Source organism: Petaurus breviceps, unplaced genomic scaffold (genome assembly GCF_028583685.1).
Source record: "Petaurus breviceps papuanus isolate PSGF00001 unplaced genomic scaffold, PetGlider_PUasm1.0 91133, whole genome shotgun sequence".
NCBI classification, from domain to species: domain Eukaryota; kingdom Metazoa; phylum Chordata; class Mammalia; order Diprotodontia; family Petauridae; genus Petaurus; species Petaurus breviceps.
This window is the reverse complement of record NW_027187419.1, coordinates 12,205,729-12,212,565: the sequence shown is the minus strand read 5'-3', so window position 1 is coordinate 12,212,565 and position 6,837 is coordinate 12,205,729. Positions and strand designations below refer to the sequence as shown.

Here is a 6,837-nt window from a genome sequence, read left to right as displayed (position 1 = left end):
AGACCCCTGTTTTAGAGATTAAGACAAGCTCACAAATATACATATGGAAAACCCAGGGGTAAGCATGGGTAAATTAATCTCAGTGTTGGATGTCTATGTTTTGTTCACACGGGACAAGAAGACTTAATGAGGATCATTTTAAATGTTAAATGCAATTAAATTTTTATTCTGGGCCGCTCCCGAGGCTGCCCTGCCGCTGCCCCATAGAGCCCGAGCAGGACCCATGGCCGAGGGGGAGGAGGAGGAGGAGGTGCTGGATGGGGTGGGGGGTGGGGTATTCCTCCTGTTTTTCAGATTGTCAGCATTTTAACAGACCACATCATGCTTGAGTACAAGCTAGTGGTCCTTGGTTTGGGAGGCGTAGGGAAGTCTGCTTTGACAGTACAGTTTGTCCAAGGAATCTTTGTTGAAAAATATGACCCTACAATAGAAGACTCCTACAGAAAGCAAGTTGAAGTTGATTGCCAACAGTGTATGCTTGAAATCCTTGATACAGCAGGGACAGAGCAATTTACAGCAATGAGAAATCTGTATATGAAGAATGGCCAAGGATTTGCACTAATATATTCTATTACAGCTCAGTCCACGTTTAATGACTTACAGGACTTGAGGGAACAGATTTTGCGAGTTAAAGATACAGAAGATGTTCCAATATTTTGGTTGGCAATAAATGTGACCTGGAAGATGAGCGAGTAGTTGGCAAAGAACAGGGTCAGAATTTAGCAAGATAATGGTGTAACTGTGCCTTTTTAGAATCTTCTGCAAAGTCAAAGATGATATTTAATGAGATATTTTATGACCTGGTCAGACAAATAAATAGAAAAACACCAGTGGAAAAGAAGAAACCTAAAAAGAAATCCTGCCTGCTGCTTTAGACCCCACCGTGAAGCAGCTCTGAGCCAGATTACAGGAATGAAGAACTGTTGCCTAATTGGAAAGTGCCAGCATTCCAGACTTCAAAAAATACATTAATTAATTAACAACATACCTGAAGAGGCTTCTCCTGTTTTATATATTATGTGAAGAATCTAGATCTTTGTTTGCACAAGTTCCCTGGAGAAAAAATTGCTCTGTGTATATCTCTTGGAAAAATAAGATGATAGCATTTCTCCTTTGCAATAGCAGTTGTAACAGATGTGAAAATAAACATACTTGACTCTAATATGATTATATAAAAAAGCATGGATGCATTTCAAATGTTAGATATTGCTACTCTAAACGATTTCATATTGACCTTTTTATTATAATTCCCCCCCATCAAGCACTAAAACATTGAACCATTACACTTCATATCTATAATGATATAGATATAGAATATGAAATTTCCCCACAAACTCACTGCAGCAAATAACTTTTTTGAGTCATTGACTTCATTTTATATTTAAAAATTATGGAATATTCTGCCATTATATTCTAATTAAAATTGTGCATAATGCTTTGGAAAAAATGGGTCTTTTATAAGAAAAAACTGGGATAACTGATTTCTATGGCTTTCAAAGCTAAAATATACTAAACCAACTCTAATATTGCTTCTTGTGTTTTACTGTCACAGATTAAATTACAGCTTTTATGAATGATTAAATTTTAGTACATTTTCAAAAAAAATTTTTTTATTCTGAATTTAACAGACAACAAAAAAGAACATTTCCATATAGAAAATAGAATGCAAAAAAGGATTTTTGTGAAAATTTGAATATTTATATACAGTTTTCTTTTTCAAAAAGCATATAAGAAATTCAGAAATGTTACTTTCCAAAGATGTCCTGCTTTTCCTTCTCATTTTTCTTTAGTTTGTGTCTGTACATTTAAAAAAATATATTTCAGTGACTTCTTTTTCTTTCTTTTCTCCATTTTTTGGCAACACTATCTATAACTCACCCCTCTCTTCACCTCAAGGAAAAAGAAAAACATAATCCTTATAACAAATAGTCAAACAAAACAAATTCACACATTTATCACAAAGAAATATTTCTAATTCTGTCTCTTGAGTATATCACCTCTCTTTCAGGAGGTAGGTACCATGTTTTCTTATCAGTCCACTAGTAAAGTCGTGGTTGGTTATTACAGTGATAGAGTTCTTAATTTTCTTGAGGTGGTTTTTCTTTACAGTGTTGTTACTATGTAAATTGTTTTCCTGGTTCTTCTCACTTCATTCTTGTTAATTGTAATTTTAAAGATATTTCCAATTCTTAAACTGACTACAACTAATGGAAAATAATTGGGCCAGTTAGGTGATGAAATGGAAAGAGGGTTCACCTTTCTTAGTTCAAATCTGATCTCAGACACTTGACTAACTGTGTGACTCTGAACAAGTCACTTAACCCTGTTTACCTCAGTTTCCTCATCTGTAAAAAAAAAAGCTAGAGAAGGAAATGGAAAATCACTACAGTATCTTTGCGAAGAAAACCTCAAAGGGGTCATGAAGAGTCAGAAATAGCTGAACAACAACAATGGTAAATAAATCGTATGATAACCCTCTGACCAATTTTAGTAAGCATCTTCCATGTAAAATAATAATAATTAGTTAATAACGATAAAAACCTTGATGTTTGTGGACATTGTTCACACAGTTTTATTCCATGTTACTTTGTACCACAAAGTATACATATAGTTTCAAATGCTAACTAGTGTGACGGAAACACTAATTAGATTTGCACTTCTCAATGCATGCAATTAAACTTTATTAACCAGTATGAGCAAACAACACAAACATTAGCCCTTTCTAAGAAAAAACCAACACCCTGAGTCATAGAGGTACCAATAAACATCTGTTATACTGGTATTCAGCACAAGGTTCCCTATCTACTGAGCCATAGGCTGTGTCTTCTTGGTGTGACCCCTGAGGTGATCATTGGGAAAGTCTGTCATCAGCACTGCCTTCAATCAAACATGGGTATAGTCAAGTCTAAAGTTCTAGGGGAATGCAGGAGCCTGTTCGAGTCCTAAACTAGAAGTGGGTTAAAAAGGCGGGGGCCTATGATGAATTTCTTGTAATTCCAGATATATACAATTCCTAATGTGTTTACTGCATAATTTGATGGATAGTTCCTTGTATAAACTACTAAAATTTGTTTATAATATTTTTCATTTATGGTCTGCCAAATCAAAGGATCCACATAACACTTAGGAGTTAAAATATATGTAATATATGTATATAGATACATATATTTGATTGCTACATCATACCACACAAATGCTTGTATGAATATTGAAAAAGTATAGAAAAATAGCTTACTCCAAGCAACTCAATCACAAAATAGAGGCTAAAACCAAAATGGAATTAATTATGCTAAGTGGACAAACTTATTCCTATTGTTCACACTACACACTCCAAAAGCTTTTTTTGTAGATTTTTAATAATTTATCTACTTAAATTTATTATTGTAATTGCTAAGGAACTAAAACTTATTCTCTCAAAATATAGACTGAGTCAAGGTTTACATACAAATATAACTATTAAGCATGTCTCTGGTGGAAAAATGCTTGGTTATACCCATTCAGCTTTACAGGGATTCAGGGACACAAGAAGAGATTTATTATTCAGGCTCTTGGTAGAGGTATGATGATTTCAGGTATGAAACATATAAAAAATGTAATATACTATGCTCCTCTAACAAGCTATACTTCACAAATAAATATGAATAGAGCATGAGTAATAAAAAATAAAATTAAATATGGTAACAGAATTAAATTAAAATCAATTAGGGATCTTAAATCTAAAGGGTAAATTCAGCCCCATATCTTTCACTGAGACTCAGTGAAGTATGATTCATGATTGGAATTCAGAATATAACAATGGCTGAGAGATAGTATAGTATAGTATGAAGAGTACTAGACCTGAAATCAGTAAGCGCTAATTATAATCATGTTTCTGACACTAGCTATGTAATTTTGGGCAAATAACTTGTTCTCTCTGAGCCTCATTTTCCTCATCTATATGATGGGGATAATCATACATACATGCTTCATAGAATTATGGTAAGAATTAAATAAAGTAATATATGTAGAACACGTTGCAAACCCTGAAATATTACAAATAAAAATGTCATTTAATATATTAATGTACAAAAAGAACAGATTAAAGATATGGTGAGAGTAATAATTAAACACAATAAAATGAATCCTGTTGGGGAAAGTTAATAAAAAGTTACAGTGAGTCATTTGTCCAGATCATGTCAGCAGAGGGAGACAGAAAAGTCTGCATGCGCTGGGAATGAGATCTGGCCAGAAGTTCCTCAGCAGAGCACACCAATGCAAGGAGAGTTTGTGCAACCAGAAGAATAGGCGATCCCAGATCCATACTGAGGCACCTTCACTTTGTGCAGGATTAAGGAAGAGGAGCTACCAACTGGCAACTTCACTAGGTCTCATTTCCACACAGGGTGCTTCCCATGATGATGGTTCAGAGTAGGGGGTGTGGCAGCTGAACAGAACACTAATGGACTTGGATGAGGGTGGAATAGAAGCACTAAAGTTCTTGAGGGGTGAGGTGGGAGGGGGGAAAGGTGGATATTTGCTGATTCAGAAAAATAAAATTTAATTTAAAAATTGTGAAAGCAATTGGCAATAGCTGGGGAAGGAGCAGTAAGTGGGAACAAGACTGAGAGAGGAGAGCTGAGGCATTGATTGACAGTAATACCTCCAGAAGATGATATAGGAGCCCCAGAGACATAATGTATGTGGAAGCAGCTGGTGGGTAATTGGGAATCAGTATAGGCCTGACTCCTGCTGTTGATTTTGGAGGGTCAGGTAGCATATTGTACATTCTTATATAGGGCTACCTGCTGGTTACACCTCAAAATTTGGGACAATTTTGAAAAATAGAAATTAATGTGAAAAGGGAGCAACGAGGAGAGTAAATTTCAGTTATGGGTAACTTGTGAACAAAGGTACGGAAGCAGGAGCTGCTGATTTAGGAGCCAAAAGGGGGGGAGGGGCAATTAGCCCTCTTTGACTTTAGTAGAAGGTAGGAAGCAATGGTACAATGAAAAAAGTACTGAATTTGGAGTCCTAGGACCTGAGTTCAAATCTACTTTCTGTTTGTAAAATAAGGGGGTTGGACTATATGACCTCCAAATACCCTTTTAGCTCTAGATCTCTCATCCAGCACAGAAAGGGGAATAGTGTGAGAAAAGGTGGAGGGACACCAAATTGTGCCAGTCTTCAATGCTTCAAACTAAGGAGTCTTTAAAGTAAATTATAAAAATACTTATATTGCAAATTAATGCATGTAAATAAAGCATTGGAGCTTTCTGTTAGTTTATTTCAAATAGCATATTCAATTTTTTTTTTTGCTTGCTTTTAAACATCACTTTGATGAGCTTTTCATCCTGAGTTAATAATGAAAAGTTAGGGCCTCCAATCTGTTTATCTCAAACACTTGTAAAAAATCCAATTGGAAACATTCACTGACACCTATGATGTATAAAGTACTATGCTAGTTGCTGTGGGAGATATCTAAGACAAAGCTCAAGGACCTTACAATCTAGTTAAGGAGATGATATGTATACAAATATATCCGTTAAAAGATAATAACCAAAGTGAGGCCATATGTAAAAATTGCTAAATGAGTGATTTAGGTTTCCAGCCTAACATTTGGTTTGTTTTGGTACATCGTATTTGCTTAATAAATATTTGTTGAACTGAATTGAAAGAGATTGCTTAATTTTAGTTGTTTTTAGGGAAGTCTTCCTGAGGGAAGTAAGATGTGAAGGTTTGAAAGTGTAGGCAGGAGTTTAATGTGTGGGGAATTAGGGGCAACCCCAGAGATGGTTTATGTTCAGAGAGGGAGAAATACAGTTTTACTGGAAGTCCTCATGTAGAGCAGTTATAGGACATAAACCTAAAAAGGCAATTGGTTCTAGATTTTGTGAAGGGTCTTGTCTTCCAATCTAAGGAATTTAGGAATGAGTAGTTAATGAAGTTTTTGGAACAGGGGAGTGGCATGTGCCATGAACCACAAATCTTCTTAGATGCAAAAAGGGAACTTTTTATTTTCCAAAGAGGCAGTATTGCACAGTGGATAGGGAGCTGGAGAGACTGTCACCCTAGAAACCAAGTATTACCTTTGACACCCTCTGGCTGGGCAAGGCACTTAGCTTCTCAAGGTGGCAGACAACTCTCTATGACTTAAGTTAAAGAGAGAGTGCTTATCTATCTTGGTAGAAGGTGTTTCCTCACCTAGGATTCCCTATTCCAATAAAATCAGAAGTCTAGTCCCTAATCCATATTACTCAACTGGTTTCAGGTAGGTATTCTCTGAATCTGTGAAATCCCAAATCCAATCTCTATCCCTATTAATTTCTAAATGGGTGGCATAAAAATGTTCATTATCCCTTATAAATTCAGCAACTTGGTTTCCCCTAGCTCTGCTGTTCTCCCCATCCCTAGTCATACTTCTCTTTGCCTCTGGCTACATTTCTGGATGTAGGGTGTGTTCTAAATACAGTACAGTAACAAATAGCTGGCTTTTATTTAAATTACCACAGGAATTAGGAAAATAATAGTTTTTTTTAAAATGTTGTATCTAGTCTTTGTTCTTATTGTTCTTTTTGTCCTTTCCCTAACATTCCTCCAAACCCCAAAACTAAGAACTTAGCTCATCATGTTACCTTTAATTGTCCTTGAAGAATTTCAGAAATCAAGGGAGGACACAACTGTACATTAGAACAACAGAGAGATCTTGGTGTCACCTTGGGTCAAGAAGTCACTCATATTAAGGGAAACAAGGAATAAACATAATAAAACCTTTAAAAAAAGACTATGAATTCCAGCAACAGACACCATGTCAAAAGAATGGTTTGACTGTGTGTACTATAGGAATTCAGAGGAGAGAAA

General features: G+C 35.6%; 1 pseudogene; it reads left to right on the top strand.

Annotated features, from left to right (window-relative positions):
- Positions 1 to 273: 273 nt before the first annotated feature.
- On the top strand, positions 274 to 1,605 carry LOC138155265 (ras-related protein Rap-1A-like; annotated as a pseudogene).
- Positions 1,606 to 6,837: the final 5,232 nt, after the last annotated feature.